The sequence below is a fragment of the Apis cerana genome, linkage group LG5, assembly GCF_029169275.1.
Source record: "Apis cerana isolate GH-2021 linkage group LG5, AcerK_1.0, whole genome shotgun sequence".
In the NCBI taxonomy this organism is placed as follows: Eukaryota; Metazoa; Arthropoda; class Insecta; order Hymenoptera; family Apidae; genus Apis; species Apis cerana.
In genome coordinates this window covers 7503445-7531303 of record NC_083856.1, presented here as the reverse complement: position 1 = coordinate 7531303, position 27859 = coordinate 7503445, and the positions used below count along the sequence as shown (strand labels likewise).

The window sequence follows — 27859 nt, the reverse complement described above, 5'->3', positions numbered from 1 at the left end:
CCGCGGTGCTAGACGAAATTTGTCAAACAACCCGGCGGGCCCCAATTTGTTCTGCTGCGTATCTTTACCACGATGAAGGAGCCGTAGGTGGTTCTTCTTCGAGATCCTTTCGCTGCACGATCGGTGGATGATCGTTATCCTTGCTACCATATATCTTATTACTAGCTTATTAAAAAATTACGACGATTAATTTTGCGTTCCTAATTTCGATTTCGTTTATCAATGTCATCATATTGATCGATACCTTTGTCCACAACGTGAAGAAGACACGTGCTACCGTAACGATCGACTTGACTTTTTAATTGATCGGTATCGGTTGGCACCGGTAAAATGTTAAACTTTTTGAGAGTAAAAAGTAATACTCGTTTAAATCTGAAGTTGAAAAATTAAGAATCAATTTGTAAGAAAATAACATCAACCGGGAAGAAGAATCCGGGTAAAGAAATAACATACATACGCAAGCATACGTAACCAGAGGGGCGTAACGATCCACGTTACTTCAATTTGCATGGTAGCAGGTAATCGCGTTCCCAGAACTAATTTAGCCATATCAGACTGAGGACACGGTCCGTGATCGTGAGCCAGATAACATTGCAGATGATTATCGGACGGTGCGATTTCTTGCTCGCCGGAAACCGTAAGTAAACGCGCTAAGCCCCGCGTCAGATGGCCGCCACAAATTAACAGCGTATTATTTACCGCTTGACACTGTCATAAACCCGTTATATTTGCAGACGTTCATCTCCGTATAATCTCATTGTATGATAATCATTCGCGAAATATAGAGAATAAAAAGAAGAGTTAAAAAAAAAAAAAAAAAGAATATCATTACGCGATTCATCTTCTGAATCCATTCATAGGCAGAAACCGTAGAAAGAGTAAGCGCTACACGTGAAACATTATCCAACTGAGGATAACGTTTCCCAGATTCTCATTCGATTACGCCACAAAATTAAGAGAATTAATGAGCAACATCGTGCGACAGATATTATAACGTTCGAGGAGGAATTGTGTTAAGCTTGACAATTTATTTTATGATGCTGTTTTGTAAATCTAGATAAATCCGGATGTGTAACAATCGTTTACGTCAGAACGCAGAAAAAATGGTTATCGGTAAAACGGACGTGACGGTTCATTCATCCCAAGGACAATTTATACAACTTCCACTCCGAGGTGAAACTTTCGTCCATTTCGAGATACACGGGTGAACGAACTCCGTAAGTTGTTCCTCTTCTTGTCCCGAGAGTTTTTAATTACAGAATTTCTTTCGGCGAAGGATCGTGGTTGAGAAAGCTTCTTTGCCGATCCTTGTACAACTGTCAAGCACGATTGTCTAGGACAGGGAATGGCATTGGTATAACTGTTCAGCTGAAAGAAAGACGAATAGAAAATATTTGAATTTCTTTTAGGCGGTTTCGCGTCACTCGATACCACAACTTGCTTCTTACCATCGCGATCCAATTGATTCCTGGAAGGTAACTGTTATGATCTCCACTCGTCGTTACCGCGCTTCTTCGCTATAGGTATAGCTTCTATGTTTCTTTTCGAAAGAGCATCGTCGAGATGATTATTTGCTTCACCGGCGATAACCAGTGTCAATTCTTCCGACATCAAAGCTTCCTCGTGTTGAGAAATCTTCCCGATCCCCGGCCACATCTCGATCCCAAGGGTCTCGTAATGAGATTAACCTTTCGAACACTTTTTTCCATCGGAGAAGTCGTCCATCCAAGGACTTCCGTCGGAGGATGATCACTCGAGTACCTCGCGTAAATACGTTCTGAAAATTATGCGGCCGCACCGGACCGTGTATGCACGTGCAGCTCGCGTTTAAATCGTGTAAGCTATCGGAAAAGATCGTTACCAGGAACCATAAGAGCTCAGGCCACGTCGGCACGAGACACACGGGGATGAATCTTCAAGAACCGGGTTAGCAACGACCGTTGAGCGGCCAATGAAGTGCAAGCCGGGGATCCAGGGACGAGGCAGTTTGCCGGAGAAAACGGCCCGAGCACCCACTTCCAGAACCTCTAAAACACTTTAAAGGGGAATGAAGCTAGTCGTAAGGGAATATAGACTATCGTTGTACCTGGCGTAACCACAATGCAGCAACTCTTGGAAGCGGCACCATCGGCTTGGTCCCAGCCCTGGAATACCTTATCCATTAGACTATTATTTAGACAATGTCTTAAAGGCCAGTGTGGCTGAACGGCCACGGTCTGTACTTCGCCTGCGGCCAACTTGTAATTTGAAAATTACCGCGGGGTACCCTTCACCCGCGTGAAATTAATATATCCGATGCTTTCGAATTATTTGAACAAATTGCGGTCGAAAGGTACGTGTCCACTTGAGAGTGAAATTATAGCAAGCTCTTCTTGAAAGTATTTATCACGATATTGAGGGTAACTATCTGAAAAAGAGAATTTTCTAAATTAATTCCGATACAGTTTCTGAGAATAACTGTTGATTGATAAAAAGAAATATGATTATAATTTTAATTAACAACAAAACTTTCGGAATATTCTGTCATCAATTTATGACAAATTTCGAACGTTGCTCTTAAATGAACATACAGTTTGAGAGCAATTGTCTGAAGAATCTTTCAAATATGTCTGAAAACTGGCTACGAATCATTCTCCTGCGTTTTCAAGCTTGTTACGCTACGATAACGGAGCAATGATAATCGATGGTATACGTCGATCTACCTGATGTATATACAGTTAGAAAGAAGTAGCAGAATTTATGACAAAAATCGTATCGGTATAAATTCCAAAGGTTCGCGGTTAGAGTTAATTACAGCCGCGAGTGTTCCTCCTAACGAGGCAACTGTGATGAAGCGTAAATAAAACCGAGGCAGCCGAGAAATTCGCGTAATTCTGTGCGTTGGTCGATGAACGTGCGATTAAATTCCGATTACTAAATAGAACTAGAACGTAAGGTTAATCGTAGTCAGGAGAAATTAAGTGACTCGACTATAAAATTGATTCCTACATATATATATATATATATATACATTGAAATGAATAAACGATTTTTCTCTCTCCACCAAGTTATACCACTCGTCGCGTATACGCCGTATATGCAACGTTCCCGGGACATGATTAAGCTCTTCCGATCGCGGAGGTCGTGATCACGAGTCGGCCGATGTACGTATGCGCTCGACTCGAAAATCAGGGCAAGCCGCTTCTTCTCGCGGGAACGTCGCGAACCTACGTCGATATCACGAGCGGAGCGCATCGTCTTCTCTTATATTCCCAAGGAAGGTAGAGAGGAACCCGTTTTCACGTTGTCAACCTCCGATCGAACATCCCGACCGGCGATAACCCAAATCTATCCGGCCAGAGATGCATCTATCCACCGGATGAAGTTAAGCCGTTGGAAACTCCCATTGATCACCGTGTTGGGTTCGCTTAACGAGAGTGACTAAGAATAGACGACTCGGGATATCTTGGACAACGGGGACGAGAGGAGAGTGGCAACGAGACGGCGGTGGAGTGAAGACGGAGAGGAGCGAGTAGGCAAAGGGAGCCGGGTTAGGTAAAGCACAAAGGTAAGAGAGAAGGGAGGTAAAAATGTTTGGAGAAAAAGAAAAGGAGGCAGGATGGAGGTGTAGGGAAGAAGGAGAAGGATGGAGAGCGGCGAAGGAGTCGAAAGAAACAGGAGGAGAAAGAACGAAGGGGCGGGAAGGGAAGAGGGAGTGGACCACGTTGAGGTCGCGACCTGTAGCCCGCAGGCCCCAGTGAAAGGCCCAACGGCGATCCGCATCCGCGGGGCCCTGAGCGATCGAGACGGCTAGCCTTACGAGAGAGCGAGCGAAACCGAGACGGACGGCGAGCCCTGTACTAAGGCACCGTGAGCCGTTTCTTAAGATCGCGTTCTTCTTAGCGAGCCCACTGCCATTATGGCGCACTTAAAGTGGCAATCGTGTGGAAGGCAGCACCGCCGCGCAATAGCCACGAGTTGCGCAACCTTCGGTGACCCCACCCTGCGAAACCGAACCGTGAATCGAGTTCGATGAAGAAGCAAGTGGTTCTACGCTCGATAACTAATAAATCCTTGATAATTAGCTGGATGGCGACGAGTGGATATGCTGAATCACAAGATCTGTAAGTACAACGTGGATGATATATGAATTTGAAGAAAAGGAAATGAGTAAGGAATTGTACTTACTTATTCATTGTTTTTAAAGATTTGCGTTGGTTACTGGTAATTATAGTGTTATTTTACAATATTTTATTGTAATTTTTACTGTAAAATAATACAGATTTATATCATGTTATATCATGGTAGCAAAAAGTGTAAAAAGCAAAGATAATTAATCAATAAGAAAACTTACTTTTCTTTCTAAAACGCTTGCTTTGCTTTTCTCGGATATTATTCGGTTTGTAATAGAGCATTGGATAGGAACTTTCTGTACAGATATCCCTTATGCTCTTCATCGCAGTCAAGTTTCTCTCGGTGGCTGGGGGTCCCAACAATCACGGATACAGCTCTGATCGAACGATAATTGGATAGATTACGCGGAACCTCCTCCAACTCCGATAGCATCTCGTTTATGCGCCCGTTTTATGTGTTATACTGCCCGTAGTCCTCTGCAACGTATACTTGGCTACAATACGTTGGCCCAGTACCTGTAAACACGATACAGTGGTCGGTATGGGAATTTTTTCTCGTTTGTTAATGCTTAAGAACCATGGAAAATAATCGTTAACTTCTTAACTTCCGATTCAGCTCGCTGCTTTTGGCACTTCTACTTTCTCATCCATCACGAGAAACATTTTTTGATTATTATATATTCAGACTGTAACAAAATGTAAGTAGATCGATCACTCATATGAAGCTAATTGAAACAACTTTCGTGCAACACGCGAATTTAATTAAGTTTCATTAAAAAGTTTCGAATGAAAGATTCCCTTAGTTATTCTTATAGATATTTGGAAAGTATATGTTAACACTTTGTTTATCTATAATTAATATTCTCTGTATTATGTTCTAAATATGAATAAGGGAATATTCAAGAATATTAAAAAAAAAAAAAGATATTTTGGCACGAAATATGGCGCGGTATACGATTAAAAATACACAGATTCTTCGGAATAATTCGCGCGAAATAATAATTCTAATTCTAGCGATAAGGAAACCAACCATTCCGTTGCATTCGAGTCAAGAACACTCGTGAAAACTCGTGGAGGAGGCGTGATCACGCGATCGCATAAAATTTCAGCTGCCGTATCCTACGATTTAGACGCAGTTGTCTGCAACAACCATGGATCTTCATGAAATTCTAGAACTTTAATGTCCCTATTTTCATAGTCGATGTATATCCGATACGATGAACTCGTACATCAGCCTATCTAAAACTTCGAGAAAGAAAGAAAATAAGATTTAAAATACGAATCGAAAACATCAGAACGATCAAGATCAAGGTTACGTAACTAAAACAGGTCATTTGTTCGACTAGGTGCTAGTTTCCATTAGTTTGCGATAAAATCGAGGTGATGCGGAATCGATCATGCGCACGAATGAACGCGGACAAGAAAAGAAATCTTCGTGAAAAAGCAGGGATTGTTTGCTATAGACTAAGGTAATAATGCGATCATTGATTCGAGCGACCGCGAACTGATTTTTATCCATCAATATAGATACCAACGACTTCAGTCGTAGATTTTATAGTTAATAGTTAAATTCTTATAGTTAATTATACGATATTAGCCGATAATGAATTGAAATAATATTGAACGATTAAAATAGAAAGATAATTACCAGTTGTCCGATATTTGACAGGTTATGTATACCTATTCAAGAAGGAACCGAAGTTTGCCACTCAACGTTCGATAGATCGGTATAATCGATTCTCGTCTTGCATCTATTCTCGCTTGTTCAGTGTGATACGATTGAATCAATGGTTTCAATTACACGCTAGTGTTGAGTTTTAATTAGTGGTTTAGAAGATGTGAAGTGGAAGATAATATAAACTACCTGTATACAATAGTTTATCTCTACATAATTCAATCAGTGAAACGTGTCAATAAAGTTTTAAATCAAGATGGGCTTGTCAATGCGAATAGAACATCAATTGGCTACCATCATCGAAGCAAATCTCTGAAGAGTGTAAAACATGTAAGTATTTATTCATGCTACGTTAAAGCCGACTTTATATTAATTACTTTAACTCGTTCAAAATCTATATTTCAATCGAATGAAATAAACTTTTGATCATTTATTTAAAATTTGCCCATTTTCCTATGTTAAATGTAATATACCTATCCGATGGCGCCCACTATAGTTGATCATATGAACAATTCATTGCAATTATCAATATGGCTGAACCGTTATACAATATGGCTAATCATCTAATGGTGTCCATTATTCGTTAATCGTATAAAAAATTCAAATTTATTCATACTTGAAAAAACTTTTAGCCAATAAAATGTAACTTAATATGATCGATCGAGTAGATAACCATAAATTTCGGGTCATTCGGACGAAAAAATTTTTCGAACAGTAATTAGTATCATGTTTCTCTCTTTCTCATCTCGATAAGCAATAATGTTTCGGTGGTTTGGCGCGAAATCGTGTAAACTGGAACGATCGTAGACACACGTTTGAGAAAAAGAAGCAACGTACGAAAAAGCGATAAGAACCGCCATGATTTCTAGCCGAGCTTGGAACCAGTGTTCTGACTGTGGGAAAACGATCGACTCGAACGGTGAAAGAAGATCCGTGGATGTCGTAAAAAGCGTTAAACTCGTGATTAGACGCGGATTCGCGCATGCCCTTGCTCGCGTCCGATTCCTCTTTGTATCCAACCCACCATCGTCGTCGATATCCCGACATCGATCGTTTCTTCTTCTTTCACGCGTTTTTCGCGACCGCCCTCAAGATCGGTGATACCCGATTCTCCCCTGGCACGAGTTCGGTCCACGTTCACGTCGCTTCGAAAAAAAGGAGACGAGGTTGGAGAACGATTTTCGAGCCGTTCAATCCGATCCGCAAACCGTGACCATCCTTAACAGGTTTGATTTAACGCTTCTTTCGTGCGTACAATCAGTTTCGAATGTAATTCCGATCTCTGCCAGTAATTTTTAGTTCCCATTAGTCGATTTCTAGATATTTTTGTATAATTACGTGACTGTCGGCCGAGTTGAGCTTTCTCGATTAACACATTCAACGAGGTAGTAAAAATCGAAGCGGATCTCCAGATATCGGCGGATATTATTTTTTGATAAAAAATAATTGTAAAACGAAATGAGAAATGCAACAAAATTCAAAATAATTGTGCATGCTTGTACTTGTATACGGAACGATATGTGAAAACTTTTTTTCATTTTTTGCATATCTTGCTCGTGACGCGTACATTCACCTGCATTAAATGTGTTAAAAGTAAAGGTATTTATACGCGATTAGGAATACCATCGCAGATAAAAACTGTGTCCGAAGAAATTGCGAGTCCCACGGAAATTCAAGTGTTCTGGATGAAAGATTTTGCGATCGGTTGATCGTTACCATGAATATCCCGCACGGGCAATGTAACGCAAGCAAATTGGAGATGTTTTTTTGTAGCCTCGTTCCATTCGTACGAGGATGGTTTAAAATATCGAATTAATAGCGACAGACTCGTGTTTAGCATCGGTGATTGTAATTTAGTGGTCCAGTAATAGAAGGCACAGCGGGAGCACGCTGCTCGATGGAAGCACACTGTTAATTGCTGGTCAAAAGTAGGAAATGGAATCGTGTCGTGATTCCACGGATCATTAAGTGCGAACTGTGTCGTGTAAGATATTCAATATCCTCTCGGTCCTCGACACGCGCGTCCTCGACTTCCGTAAATTAGCTTCGCGAGTAGAGATTTATCCCAAAGGAAGACGCGATTTGTAGTATTTTGTATTATGTTCGATAAGGAATACAACTATTGGGAGAGTTCAAAAGTCGTTAAACTTGAAGGATCAACATATCGGTAACGAAAGACTGTTGTAAAACATGGAATCGTTTTAACGATTGCGAATAAATCTCTTCGAGTATTGAGGAATTCACTTATCACAAGATTCTAATATAGAATCAATAAAGAATTTGTTCATTAGATTAAATTAATCCTACATACGATCATTTATTTTAGATTTTTAGAATTTATTCGTTAAAAGGGAACCGCCATCTGAACTGACATTTTCTCACATTGTGCTTAATAGAATTTGTACCAATCTCACAGTTTCACGGATGAGTCTCGATTTAATATTTTTCACGTGGACAATAAAAAGCTGGACTGTATTTGAGAAATTTATCGCACGTGCTTACACGGTGGGTAGTCGAGGTGAGAAAAGGAGCGCGTAGCCAGCTAGGGGTACGGGGGAAAAAAGACGGAACAAGTAGTCTGAAGCACGTAGCGTGACCCAAACCCGTGACAAATTCATCGTGTCACGCCGTCTCACGTGTTCCAGGGATCGTGGACCACCGTTGAGACCGTAGAACGCAACGCAATCGTGACTCTCGTCATTGATACAATTTAGAAACACGATCATTAACGCTCCATTCGTTAACGTATCCGATCACGCGTGACTTCCTTTTTTTTCTTTTTTTCACACATTCCGATTGATTTTCAAATTTACAATTTAATTAGCAGAAAATTAACTCGAGTCAAAAATTCCAAAAGAATTGATCATTGAGATTTTCCCCTACATAAATATCGATATCCTTTCCTTAACTCGATCTCGAATTTGTTCCTCGTTCGTTTCTCTAAAACATCGAAGATCCTCTTCGATTCATCTTCCTCCGTTAATCATGCATCGTCCCTAAATGGTCCTCCACAACGGTTTCACCAACGCGACCAGGCTCCCATTCCAACTTTATCTTCCTCCAATATCATCCAACACGTCACCCATCGATCAGTCAATCTCTCGTCGGATCTGCGAGCCCCGGTACTACACGATAGTTCGTTTCATGCTGACCCCTTTCCAAATTCTAGATTAAATCGTAGATTATCATCCGTCTGCCAATTCGTGAACAACCATCTTTAATGTTGTATCGTTAATACTTTCGAATTCGAAATTTGAATGAAAATAGAAATATTTGGTGATGGAAGAAATAGCGAGGGGAGGCAAGAGAATACAGGATCGTCACAGCAGGGATCGTGAGATACCATCTTAGTTAACATCCTAGATGATATCTACGTAGCTCGAATCACGAGCCAGTCTCGTCACTGTCCACTTATCCACTGTCCACTTATCTGTATCGAGTATTCACAAAGCTAAACTTTTGAATATTACACACGAATTTATCGACCCTTCTTCGCGTATAGATCGTTTTATTCTATCCATGGTGTAATAGGGTTAACGAGTGACAGGGTTCGATGAGAGAAAATAGGATGATTATGATCACCGTTAAATTTTGATATACGCGCGTGGAAGATGTTGGATAAAGAGTGTTGGAAAGAATGCAAGGAATGAATTTGATGAAACGATTAAATGAAAATATAAGCAGGCTCTGGTTACTATTCATTATCATTCCTTCATGGTTGTTAGGAAATTTTATCACAATTTTATATGTATTCACCGAGGATCTTGTTGGACGCGTTCCTTCATCCCCTTAATTCGAAATTCTCGACATGATTAAGTTAGGTTAATATCGGTGGATAACTCGTAACTTACACGTTTTCCACTTTCATAAAGACCGCTCCCGTTGTTATCTCATTTCCTGCAGTTTCTATTTATATCCAACACACATTTATTAAATCTTGGGAATTAATCGCGAGGAAAACACGCGAAACTAAAAAGACGGAAGCCGGCCAGCCGCATCTGATAATTCGTTGCGCCATCCGCCATTTTGACCTCTCTTCGTGTGGGTATTTCGCATTCCCTGAAATGTGTCTTGCTATTGTCTTCAAACGTGGTTATTAACAACTGTTTATGAGTCGTAATACGCACTATGGAAACGAGTGGTTAAATAATAAAAAAAGAATTTTTTCTCTTTCTCTATCCATCTCTCGATCTGATTTCAATTTTAATTAGAATCTCATGGAAAATAAAATTTCACGAAAGACATTTTTATTATACACTGTACCATTATATAAATTCTCCAATGCTTACGTAGTTGTGTACAAATTTTTGTACACAATTTTTATCTTAACAGCGGATTTATTAAAAGCAAGCATTTTTAAAATTTTAAAACCGTGGTTCACGTACTTTATCTCGACTCATTGTGACGTCTCGCGGCGCACGTTACGGGACTTTCGAAACACTTCCGCGCGTTCGACGAGTTTGCTAATTCTGCCCCCATTTTTCACCGTTTTTTAACAACGACACAGATATCGCTGCTGAGATTTCTCACCGGACTTTATATCCCCGATCAAATCGTTTCGTAACGCGGAGGATTCACAACGAGTGAATCGTACGCTTGAATCAATTTCGTCATCCGATGCCAAGTCCGGCATCTGGAAAAGTTGCAACAACCGGAGCCAGGGCATTCCGGCGTCCCAGACAATTACGGGCATCGATCGGCTCGGTTACGCCTACGATCTCGTTACAAAATCATCGGTCAGAGAGATTAAGAAAGGGTTCGGAATCTGTTTTATCTGTTCCCGATCTCGGGGCAATAAAAGTCCATCGAGGGTGCCCCCCTTCCCCCTTCAAGATAGAGGAGAAAATCTAGCCGATATCCAGGCTCCCTGATTAAAGTAATCTCTTATTGTGGGAACACAAGATTTTTGCCACGATCTTATTCTCTTAAACAGAATTCCAAAAATATTTTTCGATTCGAAAATAAGTATTGTAATTTCTAGACATGGAGGTCAATCCCTTGTGTCGAATCTTGAACTCTTTCTTTTGTATTTATGTGTCATAGCGTCTCGAGTTGGTCGATATGAAACGATCACCGATCGAAAATTAAAGGAATGGATCCGGCACGGCCACGCTCTCGATCCGATAATAGGATCGTTACGTAAAAATACCTTCCTTTCTCCTCTTCTTCGTCGATGTGAAGCTTCGAAAATGGTATCGTTGTGTATATAAATTATGCATATAATTGCGCATACACTATAATTTCTGGCTAATAATAAGAAGTGTATAAGTCATACAAATCATTATTACTTGGTTATTAAGAATCGTACGGACTGTCTCGCAACGAATTCTTCTATATGTCTATATTCCCCGTATCCTCGTGATTCCGCCATGCTTTCTAATTGCGTTAATATCCGCGAGATGGAGAGGAACGTGACGCATTAATTTCATCCGCGCAAAATTAGGTGGCCGATCTTTTAATTAACATCCTAAAAGCATTAGAATTAAATTGATAACTCGAGATGAATTACCGTATCTGCAAAATTAAAGATTTTCTTCGATCCCGGTAACGAAATAAAATCGTAAAAGACGCAATACCAAAGAAACCGAGACTAGTCGAAACGTCCAACGATTCAAGAATAGTCCTCGATTCAGATTGGCAATCGTCCACGTAACGAAAACTCCGTATCCGCCTGTTGTTCCCCTTCGACACGGTGGCAAGAACCCACATCAGCGGCTCATTTATTCAACCGGTCGACGTGGAAGTCGCCTACCAACGGTGGCCCCGTTCCACCCTCTTCCAGCCTCGTCCCCGCCTCGAAACCCTTGCGAGGGGGCGCCAGGACGGCGAGAAGACGTGGCTCATTACGCGGCACGGTCCTCTTTTATTGTTCATTACCGTAATGAGCGGCCCGAGCCTCTGTGCGTTGTCGCATTTCGGATTAGCGATCAATTAATGAGCGGCCACGGCAAACAGGGGAGGGTAACCCGAAACTGGAAAATAAATAAAAGGAGGAGAGACTCTCTCCTCTCCTCGCGAAGAGGGGTAGTCTCGGGTTGGGGATCTTGGGGAGGGGAGGGAGGCATATAATCGGCACCGAATTCGAGAGAATGCGAGACACGTGTATTAATTTCACGGGACGGCTCGTAAAACTCGTGCCTTTACGATTCTAGCGCAGATACCAGGCGTGCGTTGCCTCTCCGGCTGAGCGTCCGGCCAGCCGGACAGGTAGGTACAGGTTGGTTACAGGTAGAGGTGTATCCGATATGCTGCCCCGAACGTTTATTTAAAACACCTTTTCCACCGGGCTCCGTGAGTAATATTACCACGCTGATACTCGTGTGGATCCTCGTGCTTACCTTCTCTTATTTTCGTCCCAAGTTTCTTTTTTCCTCCTCCCTCCCTTCGTTTTTCTTTTTTTTTCTTTTTCGCGTCTTTCAGGCGAAATTTAAGGGAGGCGAAGAGGAGGCTTATATGTATATAAGAAATATGTAATGGTTCGATACGTTTATCACGATATTTTCAAATTTGCATCTACTTATATGACGTGCTGTGGTATCGGGGCAAGAAATGAACGCATCGCAGAAAATTCCATTTAAATTCGACGATTGAAAAACGTAAAAAGAAGAACGAGCTACTTCTTTCGCGTTAAACGTGTATTATTATACTCTCCGCAATACATCGACTTCGAGATCGTATCATCCGCTTTTGATAATAGGAGAAAAACATTCTAGATCTTTAAGATATTTCTTCGATCGCTTCGGATATATATTATTTCAAAAAATATATCGCGATTGCGACGAAGTAAGAACGTAACCATAAAAAAGAAAAAAATAAGATAATTGAACGAAGACGATAATTCTTCAATTTACTGGAATTTCCATAAAATTATCAGGTACGCTAATTCGATCCCCGGATAACCGCCTCCCACTCAATTAATCTGGAGCCTCGTTCAAAGCCTCCTCGACAAGAAACAAGCCGCTTCTTTTTTACCCCCTCCCCGCTTCTTTGTTCCAATATCGAGCGGAAATTACGTATTTTGTCGGCTCGATTTTAAAAACAGTTATAATTCATCCGCGAGTACGTTCTTGCCGCGTTGTTTTGCACCTCCTCCGTTCCGATCGTTCCTCGAGCAGTCCATCGACGTGCCATCAAACGTCGGTCGAAACGGTCTCGTGAGAACTCGTCGATCGAAATCCGGGCCGGGTTTCTTCCTGTCGGTCTAATCCCTCGGAACGAAGAGGGACGACGCATCGCCGTGTAACGAGAGATCAACGCCTGTTTTATCACGAATCATTCCTCATCGTTTTCGCGGCGCCTTCTTTACGACGCCAATTACTCGATCGGAGGAACGGTTGCCGGGGATATTGGACGACGTTGGGTTCCCGTTACTTGGCCAGGCAATCATGCAGTCCGATTTGCCCTCGAAATCGAATCGAAGCCGCCTCTGACTTCCCGTGGCCGTCTGTGTCAATAACAGTAACCGCGATTGAATGGAATCGGTGATAAAAGGGTCGATAAAATCGTTCGCTTTTATTCTCTGTTAACTTCCGTCCCTTCAACGCTGTCACTTTATTTTTCTGTTTCTTTTATTTCGTATCGAAATCGTTAGGGATCGATGAAAATTATATAGAATTTTAAAATTCAGATTTCCATCCACGAGTTTTTCGCTCGTAAAAATCATATCGACTCGTACGATCTTGTTTTCCTTTTTTCTTCGTATATTCTTCAGTTTTTCTTCACGCGGAAAAATCGCACGATCGGCATAAGATATTAAGAAGGTACAGGTTAAAAGTTAATACTCGTACATCGATACATACATTAAGAAAAATTTCTCTTATAAAATGCAACGAATATCCACGGTATATAAATATGGAGAGAGAAAAATACCACTCGATGCATTCCCATTATGCTATCCACGATTAACGCGTTCCCCAGAGTGGTTCAATCGGATGCAGAGCGTAATGAAGAGAAACTCGAAGATCGATCTCCGCCGGTTCGGAACCCGTTTTCTCCCCCACCAAACCCGCCATTGTCTAATTTATTCGAATGATCGTGTAAAGACCATCTCCCTGTATAACGTGCACCTGTAAACGCGAAACCTGTGGGGAGGAACACGGGTACCACTAAGCGTCTCGCTAATAATCGACGCGATCGGACTCGTAAAAGCTGCCGAACGAAAACCGGACCCCACGACCGATTCCAGACCTCTCGAGGATACGCTCTCTCCTTCTCTCTCTCTCTCATCCTTCTCCCCCTCCACCTTCTTCTTCTTTTTTTCCACGTCCCATCTCCGACCTCGGCCGACCTCCTCGACGTTTCATCCTTCGTGGACCCACGCCTCGAGAGTGATCTTTCGATCGCCGCCTCCAATAAATGCAATTAATGATCTGTCACGTTTGATCCTTGGCCAACGATCGGCTCGGGTCCTGTTTCAACGAGCCGACCGTGTACAGATTTTCGATATACCCGTGTGTGTATGTGTGTCCCTCCACCCCGATTGTTTTTATAGGATTAGGCGAGAATTTTTATTTCGATGGATAATCGGAATAATCGAGATTTCGAGAGAAGCGAAAAAGGAGGGGATACGAAGGACACGAAGGGTGGAGAGTTCGACTCGTTGTTTTGGGTCATAGAATGATCTCTCGGGCTCGTGTTTCGCGATTCGTCATCCCGCGATGCTTCGTGGATCCCGGATAGGATATCGGCCCGATCTAATCGACGCCTCATTAAGGATCTACCTAACGTCGCTCTGGTCAACTTGCTAAGTCAGTGGCTCTCATCCCCTATTCCCTGTTGGAAAAGAGAAACGTTTCTTGTTGCAATATTTATCTTTGGTTCAGAGCTTAAAATTGTGTATATAAAAATCTATATTTTCAATATCAATCCTTAATAATTATATATATATATAAGAAACACGAAATACAAATTATAGATTGGCCGCAACGATGTCGATGCTCGAAGAAGCGATTTCGAAAGTTTAAATAAAAAATAGAGTCAACTTCACCGAGCGTTTACTTCTCACACAATTCATGCTCCACTTCTGATTGTATCTGGGGCACCGATCCCGATTTACTACTCTCGAACGATCGACGATCGGCGCAAATCTTTTGGCCGATACGTAGAGGTTCAACGACCCCGTGTAATTACCGCGAGGTGGTTAAAGACGGACGACACGTAACCGTAGAAGACGAGAATTGCGGATCGAACAGTCACGTAGCGATTGAAGAAGAAGGTGGGAATCGAGGCGGTTACGAAACGATGAAAACAGGAGAGAGAAAAAATGTGAAAAGGCAAAGAAAAGCATAAAAATCCGCGGGAAAAAGTCGATCTCGAGGTAGAAGGGACGACACGATTGAAATGATCGATCGATAATTACGAGTTCCGTGACTCCTCTCCATCGAAGATATGCTTGCGATTTCCTCTTTTTTCCGTTCCTTCGTTGCAACTTATCTTGATGAATTCTGGTCAACATGCTTGCCAACCATGCTTGCCAACCATGCTTGCCAAGAAACAATACACGTTTTCCTCGAAGGACTCGTCATTTCCTATGTGATGCGCATTGTATTTTAGATGAATTTCGATGTTAAACATGGAGTTTGGTCTGTTAAATTTTGGGTTTATATTTGTTAGGACGTGTGATGTTAGGAGGCGTTGAAAATTTTTGTCACCGAGCAAAAGGATTATACGTTAGATCAATAACTTTTTATCGGATCGAAAGGGTCCGTTGACACTTACACGATAACGCCGCCCACACGTAATAGTTAAGCTTCGGTAGCTAGACAAATTGGGCTACGAAATTTTACTTTACGTTATCTAAATCTGTCCTCCTTCATCTGGATAATCCTATCCTTAATTTGTTTCCAAACAATTAAATTAGGTAGCAACCTGTCTAGGGATCCCTAATTATATTAGAAATCCCTAGATAGTTCATAAACTTACTCAACAAATTCTAGACATTCGGATGTTCAAATTTTCCATACTATAACCCATCCCAGTAAATAGACGTAATAATTTAAACGAAATTACAAGCATTCGATGTATTATTTCCCACGAAGAAATCAATGAAAAATCACCGGCGATCGAGCCACCAACGCGTTGCAAAATCAGATAAAACTGACTCACGTCAAAATGCGATATTTTCGCGCGCGACGACACCTTTCGAGACGACGACACCTGAACGTCTCCCACGAGAGCTTGGCCTCGCATGCCCCTCGTCCTTTCCTCCCCTGCATCCCATCCGGTTTTCCTTTTCATTCTCTTTCTCTCTCCTTCCCCCTCCTTCCCTCTTCCGCCACAACGACCAATAATCGTAACGTCTGCGTGAGGAATTCGAAAGATCCGTGCTGCGACCGGCCTCTAATGAGAAAGCTGTCCACCGGCCTATTCCAACCGACCCACCTTTCCTCGTCCTTCCAAACAGTGTGAACGCTCGGCCACCTACCAGATGATTCATGCTCATGCCCATCCACGTGGAAAACGAGGCGGTGGAGATGGAGCGCGATCGGAGCGCGCGGATACGCGCGTGTCACACATACGGCTGTGACACGGATTCGCTCGTTGGGACCGCCTTTTCCCCCTAGGCTCGTCAACTTTGGAAAAAAGGAGCATCTGAAACCGTTGCACGTCGAGAGGGGTCGAGGTTGCTCGATTAATATAGAGAGCAATTAGTCGCGATGATCTTTCGTTCATTCTATCCTAGCGAATGCGATCGAGGCAAGTTGATGGCGGTAGATTACAGGGTGGCAACTTGTCGTGTGAACTTCTCTCCCGTCGTTTAGGATTGCGTAAGTTAAGTTAATTTATACGTGAGACAAGGTTCGTTATTTTTTTCTAAAAATTTTCTTTTTATCATAACAGCGTACGTAGAAAATGATGATCGATAGATATACTTGTAATTATTATAGATAATTATATTTGCTAATTTTTAATATATAAAGATAATTGTATATATTATAAAAAATTAATTATATTTTTCTCATACCGTGTAAAATATAATCAAAACCTGTTGAAATGGCGATCGAGATTAGAATATCTAATCTTTCGCATCTTCAATTACATTTAAAAGATTATACCAGCAATCGATATTAAATCGAGTTTGATTTAACTATCTCCTGTGAGAAAAAACTGAGAATATCATTCGCGAATTGTTCTATCAATTCTCTTGCTAAATCCAGCCAAACTTTCTTTCGAAAATGAGCACGGAATTAAAGCATTTATCTCTTGTTGACCCTTCGCGTTAACGATAGCTTTCGCGATGTCCAAAGCTTGGCAAACTGCCAGTATCCGCTTACACGTGTTAAAAAATAGCAATACCAGAGTCGGCCTCGATTACCGGGATCGTGTTCACGAAGGATGAACGATGCCTTTAACCGGCGGCCGAAATTTCGCGGGCGTCGGCGTTGGCCGGGCTTAATTTTCGTCCATTCGAAACAGGCGCCCGATAAGAATTATCGTATTAGCAGCCGTGCACTCGTTCAATCGAGATAAACACGGGGGACGAGCGAATGGAATAAATAGCAATCGGCGGGCCTCCTCTGATCCGACAATCTGTCGCTCGCTTCGAACATCTGTCGCGACTCTTCGTCGAATTATTCCACCACGAATTCTCGATTAATTTCTAAAACCAATTATACCGCCCTTCTTGTTTGATCTCAATTCATCCCTGCTACGTTTTTTTTTTTGCAAAGCTTTCTTGACTCCAAGTAAAGTCTTTTTTAAGATCCGTCTATATCTCGTTCTTCTTTTTTTTTAATTTTGTCGATGTCTTTTGCGAAAGTCTTCGCAGCGATGATATCAGCGATTAAATGGCGACAAAATGGCGGGAAACAGGGTCGAGGGCATAGCCGCGGGACAGGTATCGTCCGATTCTTTAAGAGGCGAGCGCATCGTTGGAATTTCTATTGAATGGAATTCCTCGACGCATCCCGCCAAGAATCGAGTTACGAACACGAAGGTCGTCTATTCTCGTCCCGGGAATATAATTGCATTTAATTACTTAACCGCGCGATAAACGATTCTCGTATTTACGAACGATACTCGTTCGAAAGGATAATATTTCATATCTCGATTCTCGCGTACTTCTTTATAAAAATAATAATAATAATAATAATACAAACAGATATACGTAACACGTTTCTTCCCTCACCGTTCGACTCGACTAGTTCGAAGCGATTAAAATTCACCATCCAAATTTTTCTCAAAAAAAAAAAATAAAAAATAAAAAACCATTTCACCTCGATTACCGTCTCGATTCCACCAACTATAAGCCGGCAACCGTCGAAAAACCGGTGGTCGTTTCACGTCGAATTACACGAAAACATCGGGGCGGCCTCGTCGAGAAGATCGACGATCGTTCACTTGCTCGTCTTTTTGATCGGGGCGCGTTGCGCCCAGTGTCCCAGGGGCGGTCGTGTCTCGTCAACGGGCCACCGGGATGGCCGGTCGTCCCGAGGTAACGACCCGCGGGGTCACAAGAAGAGGAAGGTAGTAGTACCCCCCGAGACATCCGCGACGGGAGGAACGTTGGAGGAGGAGGAAGGGGCTCGCGCACGCCCGAGTCGCGCCTCGGGATCGTGGGTCTTCCGTGGAGGAGAAGATTCGGCGCAGAGATCGACGAGAAGGTAAAAAGGAGATGTTCGAGCCGAGATTCGATCGGTGGTCCCCGCTCTTCCATCCGTCGATGGGCGCTCCTCGGATCGTGGAGAGAAGCTGGATCTCTCTCTCGTGTGTTGCGCGCGTATACATAGTTTTCGAGGGGGGTTGTGTGTGTTGGTGGCGAGGCGAGGAGAAGTTCCGTGTACCGTGGAGTCCTTCTTGGATGGAGGAGGAGGAGGAGAAGGTGCTAGAAAGAGGAAGATGAGGATATCGTGATCGATGGAGGCGTGAGAGGGAGAAGGAGAGAGAGAAGGAAAGGGAAAGGCGATGGAGAAGGAAGGAGAAGAGAGGAAGTTGAAGAAAGACGGGGGATGAGGAGGACGTGGAAAAGTGGAAGAAGGAGAGATAGAACAGTTCGAAGAGATCGGGAGTTCTCGAGGAGATGCCAGAGTTCTCTCTCTCTCTGCGTTGGAAGAGGACGCAGGCGAACCTCCGATGGACCACCTACCGTTCCTGATCCGATCTTCTTCGTCCGTCTGTCCGTCTATCCTCTCGGTTCGAACTCGTCTCGCGCGTGGGGTATTCCGCGTCGCCCCGATGTTCCCATCAATAACGCTTATAATGTCTAATTAATCACAAATTATCTAGATCCCCGGTGAGGAAAAATCGGAGAGAGCGAGTTTGCGGATGTCGATACGGATTGGGCCGCGGATGTGTCAATAATAAACGGCGAGGTTAAACCGAGCTTTATCACAGGTAGCGAACAAATTCGTGCGCTATTTGTCAATGGACGAACGGCTCGTGGAATGATGATGAAATCGTCGAGAGAGGCGGCCATCTTCCGACCGGTGTTATATAACCGATTAATTGATCGTCTCGTTAAGAGAGCGAGCCGCGTTGGATACGCGGGATTAGCCGCGCCGATCATTAATTTTCCCGTATTTAAAATACGGGCCTCGTTCGTTTCGCCCGGATTACCAATTTGCTTTTTCCACGAACCTCGGCCACGAATGATTTATGAAGAGTCAACCGCGTGGACCGGCGGATTCAATCCAATCCGAGTGACCGATGAATACCGCTTCTACAAACTGTGAAGGGCCGTGAAGAGGGGGAGGAATCATTGTTCGATCTTGCCTACGCTTCCCTCCATCGAGGCGACCTTCCACCCTCGATGGATGTGTACGCACGCTCGATCACGAGAATGTGTCGAGTCTGTGCGCGACAACAATAAGCGCCACCGCGGACTCCCGTGTTCGTCAAGGCAACGAGCTTGCTCACCGTGGCCAATTCTCGTTGAATGATAACACGTAGGAGGATGTATACGCGCGTCCAGCTGTTGGACATTCACACGACAGACCGATTCTTGGTGGGATCTTTCTGCGAACAAAAGGGGCGGAAATCCTGTCGCGTTAATTTTTTCATCTCGACTCGGGGATTATATTTAATCGAATTTGCTTTACTCGTTTGCCTGGCAGGAATAATGTTGGATCTAATTGATTTGATTAAGGCGTATTGCGAGTGGAACACGGAAATTCTTAGCTAAGATTGTTGCATTGCAGGAATTTTAAAATCGTTCGACTATGGGAACGTGCGGGATATATTGATTTATGGCTATCGTTTTTTTAAAAAATGAATATTGCGCGGATATCCTCGACGAATTTATTAAAGACTCTCGTGTCAGTAGAAGATTATTTCTTTCAGTTTCGTACGTTCTCAAGGTGTTCGACAAGCTGTGACGTATCAAAGCTGGCTCGACCAACACCAAGTTTCCATCTTGCAATTTGCAAAACGTGAAATTAATCGAACGTAACCACGATATATTACCGATGTATTAAACGGATATATTAAAGAATTTTAACCTCGGCATTTCGACAATCGTGTTAAGTAAGACAAGCTGGATCAAAAAATGATGGAAATCTGGACGAAGAAAAAACTTGGATCGATATTCGAGCATCGCTCATCGAGCATAATAAAAATTCTACGGATTATATCACGTTTTTATTAATCGTCTAATCCTTCGATCCGACCGATAGTACGATCGATCAATCGTAAACCTGGCGTCGAGCCAGCAAGATTCATCGCCTCGGATCAAAAGAAGAAGAAAACGATCTATCGGGAAACCCGCCTGAAAGTTTCCAGGAACCAATGTTTGGCGTGGTCAGAAACGCGGGGAATAAAAGAGCGGGCTGGTATCCAATTAAATCTGTAGCATGTATCACGGTTATAGAGAGGAGTTGTTTTTTGCGGGGATTCGGGATCACGCCAGGCGGTCCAAGAAGGCCTACGTTCCCGTGCCGTGGAATCGACGCAACACGAAAGGCGGATTGCTTCTCTTGTGGCTCCTCCGTCTCTTCTCTCCTGTTCGAGGTGACGATAAAAAGAAACAATCGGAGGAACGTAGGAAACGGAGGGAGCGAAATCGGCGCGAGAGAAAGAAGAGAATCGGGGCGAGGATGGAAATGGCGCAGGAGAAAAGGAGTAAAGGAAGGAGGGAAGGAAGAGGGAGAGAGAGGTACGAGAGTTAATAGAATAAATGACACGCTCGTGGTGGGTATCCAGGATCAATGTCGATCGCGGTGCGTGTCGAATCGTTTCGAGAATTAAATTCGTTCTCTCGTTCCTCGCCACTCGCGCGTGTGTGTGTGTGTGTGTTTACTCGTTGTGTTCACTTTCTTTTTTTATTTTTATTCCTACTTCTCTCTCTCTTTCTCTCTCTCCTTCCCACTTTCTTCTACCACTTCCTCCAGATTTCACGCAATACTCGTAAAAATCGGGTCGGTGGTGAAAGAATCGTTGTTTAAAACTGTTTGCGTTCCTCGTTAATTTCTCGCTCCTCGAATATGAGAGTTTTATTTACGTCGCTCGATCTCCTTCTCGACATCCTCGAGATATCTCGTTGTAATTGGCGGGCCGAGAGGAGTCGTCGCTTTTCATTTTATCGCGGGGAAACCGGTTGTTGTCACCGATGGGGAATCATCGACGGCGATGAAACAAGCGGCTCCCTTTTTTCTTTTCTTTTCTTTTCTTTTTCCTGTTCAACGAACGAACACGCGATTACGGGAAATTAATCGAAGGAGGAGGGTGTGAAATCCGGGGACGGATTTATTAATCGAGTTTTATTAATCAAACAGAGTTGCGCTTAATTGATCGGTGGCTTCGTTTAATCTTGATCCGAATGCCACGAATGTCGTATCCTTTTCTTTCTTCCTTTCTTTCTTTTTTTTTTTTCGTATCCTCGATCTCTTCCTCGTCGATCTTCATAACGACGATGATCTCGATCTCGTCGAAATAATTTACAACTTTCTTTTTCGATTCGAAAACGCGAGAGAACCAGATTCTTCTTCCTTATTAAGATAATCCTTTACGAAAAAAAAGAAGAAGAAGAAACGAAAGTAGAAAATTTAAAGATTTTAAAAAAGAATTTACCCAGAGAAACGAAGCAAAGATGTACAGAGTATACGAGAGTTTAACTTGGCTTGTCTATAAATCCAAAGTACCGTCTACAACACCGTATTATAAAAATTGAAATTGTAAAAGCTTTTGCGACTAACATCTATCCACCATTATTATTTAATAGTCTCATTATTGATAAGTGAGAAGTAAGCCCGGCCCTGTTACGGCAGGAACAACGGTTTTATTGGCGGCGAGTATTGCCAACGGTGGGAAAGAGAGGGAAAGTGGGATCCTCCTCTTCTTCTTGCAGCCTCCTTAATGAACAAAACTGTTTAACGCCAGGCTTGATAAGAAGTCAAATTATCTCCGGCCGCTTAGAGCGGCAACCGCCGCTCCGACGTTTCGTTCCTCTCTTCTATACGATACTTGGCTTTACCCACCACGAGAATATGTAGCGGCCTACAGTGCATGCAGCACCCGTTTATAAATACTCGTTTAATTATGTTGATCTTTAACGGTCCCCAGTTTTACCGGCGTCCCTCCCTTCGGCAACAGGTCCTTGGAAACCGGGAACGAGGATCAGAGTTGATTTTGCGCATAATACACGCTATTAAGGTGGAAATTATCACTGATCACGTTATTAGAACCGTTACATCGCGCCTTCGGCGTGATATCGACAGCCTGTTATCGGTTCCGTTCCTCTTATAGTTGCACCCTATAACGCGTAATTGGTTTACTGATTATTGTAATTAGGAATATTGGAATACATCGCGTGGAAAATTATCGCGTGTCTCGAATTAATCGATGGTGAAATTTCAATTTATAAGTCATTAGTACGAAACTATAATTGACTGGTAATTCTTAAAGTAAATTCTATCTTCCTAGTTTCAAAAGATTTGGAAGAGTTAAGGAAAAGCTAAGTTGAAGCTAAGTTGAAAACTTTCCTCAAAATTCAATTCTTAAAATACACACATATATATATATATATTCTAAAAATATGGGCTTTCTTGATATCAATAATGAAATTTCAATTTATGAAATTATTCGCAGTACGAAACTAGAATTGACTGATAATTCTTAAAGTAAATTTTATCTTCGTAATCTCAAAAGATTTAGAAGATTCAATTACTAGAATATATATTCAAAACGTGGTCCCGATTGACGGGCTTTCTTAAAACAAAGACGAGGGGAAGCGCACCTCGAAATTAAATTGAGCTTAATAGGTTCACCGCCGCTTCCGATCGATGCACGGCACGTTGGAAATATTAGCAGAAATTTTCGCAGGGAATGTTGTCCGTCCGCGCCGCGGCTATCCATCCGCGATGCCTCTTGTGCGCTTGTATATACTAGCGTAATGATGGTTTATGGCCGATGGAGGCGCGGACCCCGTGGCGGCCGTGTTGGACATGCGGTAAACCGCAGAACGCAGCCGCGGCAAAACCTACGGCGGAACAACCGCGGACAGGAATCGCCGGTGGCTTGCGAGACGATGCGCGTTAAGCTTAATTACCTCGTCCCCTGCGTTCCACCCTGGAAGGGCCACCGCCGCGGGGAGCCGTCGTAAAATTCGTCGGCCCTTTATGAAATTTTATTATCGGGTGGAAAGCCCGGTTTTCGATGCGGAAATACGATTCGGAGTTTATCAGGTGTCAAAGGGAGGAGGAGAGAGGATATACATTTGCATTTGCCGATGAATGGTTGGAATCCTGTTCCAACGGGGAGGCGTAATATAGTGATGGTTCGGGTTATTTTTGGATTGGAAGGTGTTGAGAAATTACGTGGAATTCGAGAAGGGTGATGGATATTAATTTTCGGGGTAAAAATACTGGGATTATCGAGATTTATAAATGAGATATTGGACGTTTTAAAATTCTGTATGTATGTACACTTTGGGATAACTTCTCTTGACATATGATTCCGAAAAATAAATTTACAACATTTACAAATACGTTAATATATTTAATCAAATTATTTATTTGATCGAAACTACGATAAATTTACCAAAAAAACGAAATTGTTAAATTCGGACTGAATTCGTCTCGCATCGAACGAAACCTAACCTCAAAACTAAAGAATCGTGTTCATAAACGTTTCAAGAATACGATAGACGAATATATACTGGACAAAATAATTGATAAGATTCACTTTTAATATATTTAATTATTAATTGATCAAGACTTAAAAAATTCATCAAACAAAATGGTTGAATTCGACTGCTCGTCTCGCATCGAACGAAACGTAACCTCAAAACTAAAGAATCGTGTTCATAAACGTTTCAAGAATAGACGAATATATACTGGACAAAATAATTGATAAGATTCACTTTTAATATATTTAACAATTGATCAAGACTTAAAAAATTCATCGAACAAAATGGTTAAATTCCATGCATAAACAAAACCTAACCTCAAAAGTAGTGTATCGTCTCTATGAACGTTTCAAGACGACGCACAAGGACGAATTGGCGCGAAAAACGTTTGGAAAGAGATTCGTCGATTTATCGTGACGCATTGTATCACGTTCCAAGCTCACCCCGTTGGGATTCGTCTGGATTCGTTTGATGGAGCGCCGCAGTTATTGCCCGGCCGATATCTGCTCCCGCATCTCCGGCTAATGATTATCGACCCCTCTTTATTTTTCTATTCCGCCTTCGTATGCACTCTCGCACTCGCGGATCGTATCCTCGCGACGTGTAACGAGTCATCGACGAGACAGGCCTTAGCCGAAGTAAGAGACGGGGCCATATCCAGAGAGAGGATATCGGGTCCGTATCGAGGATCATGACTTTCGGTTCGCGGTGTAAATCAAACGATGTAATAAAGATCGATCGCGGGCGAGCGAGCGGGGGATCGTTGCTCCGTCGTGGTGGCCTTTTTTAATCCGTGAAACTCGTGCTGGGGAACTCGTTCGCAACAATGTGATACATTGTGATGGAACGCGATTGTGTGCGCGATAAGAAGGGTGAAGGGAGATGAAGAAAGATTTGTTAAGAAGAGATCGGTGTATAGTGGCTTTTGACGGAGTTCGATTATCTTGCGATAATGGGGTAGACTCTGTCCGGATGCGATGGTTTTTCTTTTATCGGATGTAATATTATGTTAATTGTCCAAACGATTTTCTGATGATAATTTTTGCAGCGAAATTAAACTAATAATTATTATTCTGATTGATTTTAATTAAGATCGGATATAAAGTTTTTTTTATTATATTATATTCGGTAATAAAATGTAACGTGAGTATAAAAGTATAAAAACCATCGTGTTGAATTATAAATAGAGACACTTTATATTTGAATAAAATATTATCGGAAATATTATAGCATCGTAAACGATTCTCTAAATACGACATTTCGTCGAAATAAATCCTCCTGAAATGTTTCTCACTCTCCTCGGTCGCGTTATTCCCCGAGAGCCAACCAAGATCCGAATGAATTATGTTGAGAAGAAACACGAGGTCGCCTCTGACTGAGGTTGTCAAGCACAATTTATAAACTTGTATCTGCATTAACATGAATTATAGATCATTTATTACCATTATTTCGGCCGTGATTTCGACGTGATTCCGTTTGACGTAATCTCTTTTATCGTATCGCCGCGGTGATCAACTCGAAATTATAATTAACGATCGTTCCACTCGCAATTCCAAATATCTCTCTGTCGTGACTCGTTTGTTTTTATCGTTTTTATACTCACGTCAAATTAACGAACAGATTTAACAGAGTACAAACGTGCTATCTCCTCTACCATTAAAAGTAGCTCAATTTTCTCATCACGAATTTCTCTCCGAAGAATAATGACGTCAAGAGATTACTACCATTGCTAGGTTATGGAGACAGAGACGTGTCACGTGACACTATGAAACGATCACGTGATATTAGAATACATTATCCCCACTATTATCGACAAGAATTTGATCTCGACGAAAGCAGTCACGAAAATGGGAACCGAGCCACTTTTTAATGGACTCGAAATCGAATTGAGAGATCGAAATCAATATAAAATAAAATAATTATTATTTTTCCACATCGTTGAAAACGAGGCTCTTGCGGACGAGAGACAGCTTCTTGACGAGCTTTGTAAGAGGAGACTAATACACATGCGAACTTATCGAGTTCGAGGTTAGGATAATTAATAATTCGATATCCGTGTATCGACATTGCTCCCTCGATTCTAAATGATCTCACGTTCTGGATTAGACTTTCAGCGTGCCGTTTCGTGGGGCACTAAGATGATAATTGCGTAACACGCGTGTATATACGCACACCATCGTATATCTAGACATTAATAGGATCATAATCCGTTTTAAACGGTAATTTTATCGTTCGAGCTGATCTTTATGTTTCTTTTTTTCTTTCCTCTCCTTTCTTTCTCTTCCCCTCCTTTCTCGAGTTTTTTTCGCTGGAGAATCGATCACGACTATTGCACGAAAATTATATGCGTGATTCTGTTGGCAGAATCAATTTTGGTAAACGTTATTATTATTATTATTCGTCCGGTTTCGATGATGCTCTTTATTGCCTTTTTGGAAACAGTATCCGACATTTCGCTCGATACCGTTCACTTGGAATTTATTAAACGTATCGTATATAAAATCTAGCGGACACTAATGAGGCGATTAAAAATTTTTCAAGAGTTGTAATTAACTTTTTTATTGACCACGCCGAAATTATAACCGTGGGGATAAAAAAACCATCAAATTCAAAAGACTAGGCGAACGAGCCTCGGAGAAAACAAACGAATAAAAATTCTCGGGGAAAATTTTAAATTCCTATTAAAAAGAATAACATTCAGATCCGTTGAACGAAACATTTTTTCCACGATAAAAGGAACCAATACAATGTTAAAAAAAATGAGGCATAATCAACGCATCGTTCAAAGCCTTCGTCCAAATCCACGAACGATTCTAGATTCGATTTACGAAATCCTTCGCCACGATGATAATTAATAATAACTTGATAACAACTGGAATTTTAATGATTTCTCGTATCGCGTAAAACCAAGTGGAATATTTTCCATCCGTGCGTTCCGGTGATAGATTTCGATGAAGGCCGAGCCGGATGAGAATTAATGATCGCGAATCGTGGGTTACACCGATCACAGCCGATCTGGATTACCCTGCATCGATCAACGGTTCCGTTACGCATCGTGCACGATCGTTTTTCCTGCTCTGCCTCTCTCCGTTCCTCTCCCTCTTTCTCTCCTCTTCTCTCTATCCCTCTCCCCTCTTTTTATTTCTTCTGATCGATTTGGCATTCGTTCACAACCGATTCCACGCTCGTCCGAACTTTGTTACGCTGTCTGGAGGCGAACATTGCGGAAGCGATCTGTTATACACGAGGAGTAAACAGGGCCCGCAACTTTTGGATTCGGATTGGTAGGTGTTTTTGCCCGTGGAACAGGTATATACCCTCTGCTCGCCGGTCGGCTCGCCTCCGGTTGATGGGATTTATGGCTTATGGAAGAGTTTTATTAACTCGTTTTGAATGGATGCACGGTTTTTGCGCGGATACGTTGTTACGTATCGAAAAGTATTGTATCTGTCGTCTCATTAGAAAAATGGTTGTACGTTTCTTATGGATTCGAAGCTGTTTGTAACGAAGATTATTAACTCGTTTGTAAGAAGAAAAAAAAATTAAAGATCGATATCTTCTCTTTCAAGTTGACGTTTGACAGAAATTTTTTTCGTGAGAAGATAAAAGAAAAAAACACAACAGAAATATCCAAAGTATAATATTCAATGATGTTCGAGGGATAAAATCGATCTATTCAAGCTTTATTTTTTCGATTCGTGTTCATTTTACGTCGAGTAAAATATCATAAATAAAACGAAAAGTAGGTCTCGAAGAACAGCCACAGAAGAACAGTATATAATACTTGTTATACAGATAGAGTCTTCCATCGTTACACCAATTTCCAACCCCCAAGTAACACAATAAAAATTGTCTCGTTTGGTTAAACTCGAATCCCTTATAGATTTTCGAGTGGGTGAAACGGAAGCCGTGAAATATGACACCGAGCCATCGATCAATCCCGAGGGATGTTCATGATGCTGGATCGGTTTACACACGATGAGGGTGCGCTATCAATCGACGATAGGATATAGA

At 42.1% G+C, this 27859-nt stretch overlaps 1 protein-coding gene and 1 long non-coding RNA gene across 10 annotated transcripts in view; one reads left to right on the top strand and one right to left on the bottom strand.

Annotated features, from left to right (window-relative positions):
• Positions 1-1008: 1008 nt before the first annotated feature.
• Positions 1009-5841, bottom strand: LOC107997690 (uncharacterized). 8 transcript variants are annotated; one of them, XR_001766061.3, is made up of 8 exons: positions 5761-5841; positions 5143-5357; positions 4334-4798; positions 4168-4245; positions 2087-4101; positions 1862-2035; positions 1449-1777; positions 1009-1368 (listed from the first exon to the last, which is right to left on the bottom strand). It is a non-coding gene; the product is annotated as an uncharacterized LOC107997690 (long non-coding RNA). The 8 variants fall into 8 exon arrangements; XR_001766060.3 differs by having other exon boundaries at positions 2087-2407; XR_009829691.1 differs by having other exon boundaries at positions 1862-2407; positions 4334-4628; positions 4710-4798.
• Positions 5842-5988: 147 nt separating this feature from the next.
• The window catches only part of LOC107997670 (protein jagged-1), a 99682-nt gene continuing 77811 nt past the window's right edge, over positions 5989-27859 (top strand). For both annotated transcript variants that reach the window (XM_017056428.3, XM_017056427.3), the window contains exon 1: positions 5989-6117. The gene's annotated coding sequence lies outside the window, so the exon portion shown is untranslated. The remainder of the gene's footprint in view (positions 6118-27859) is intronic.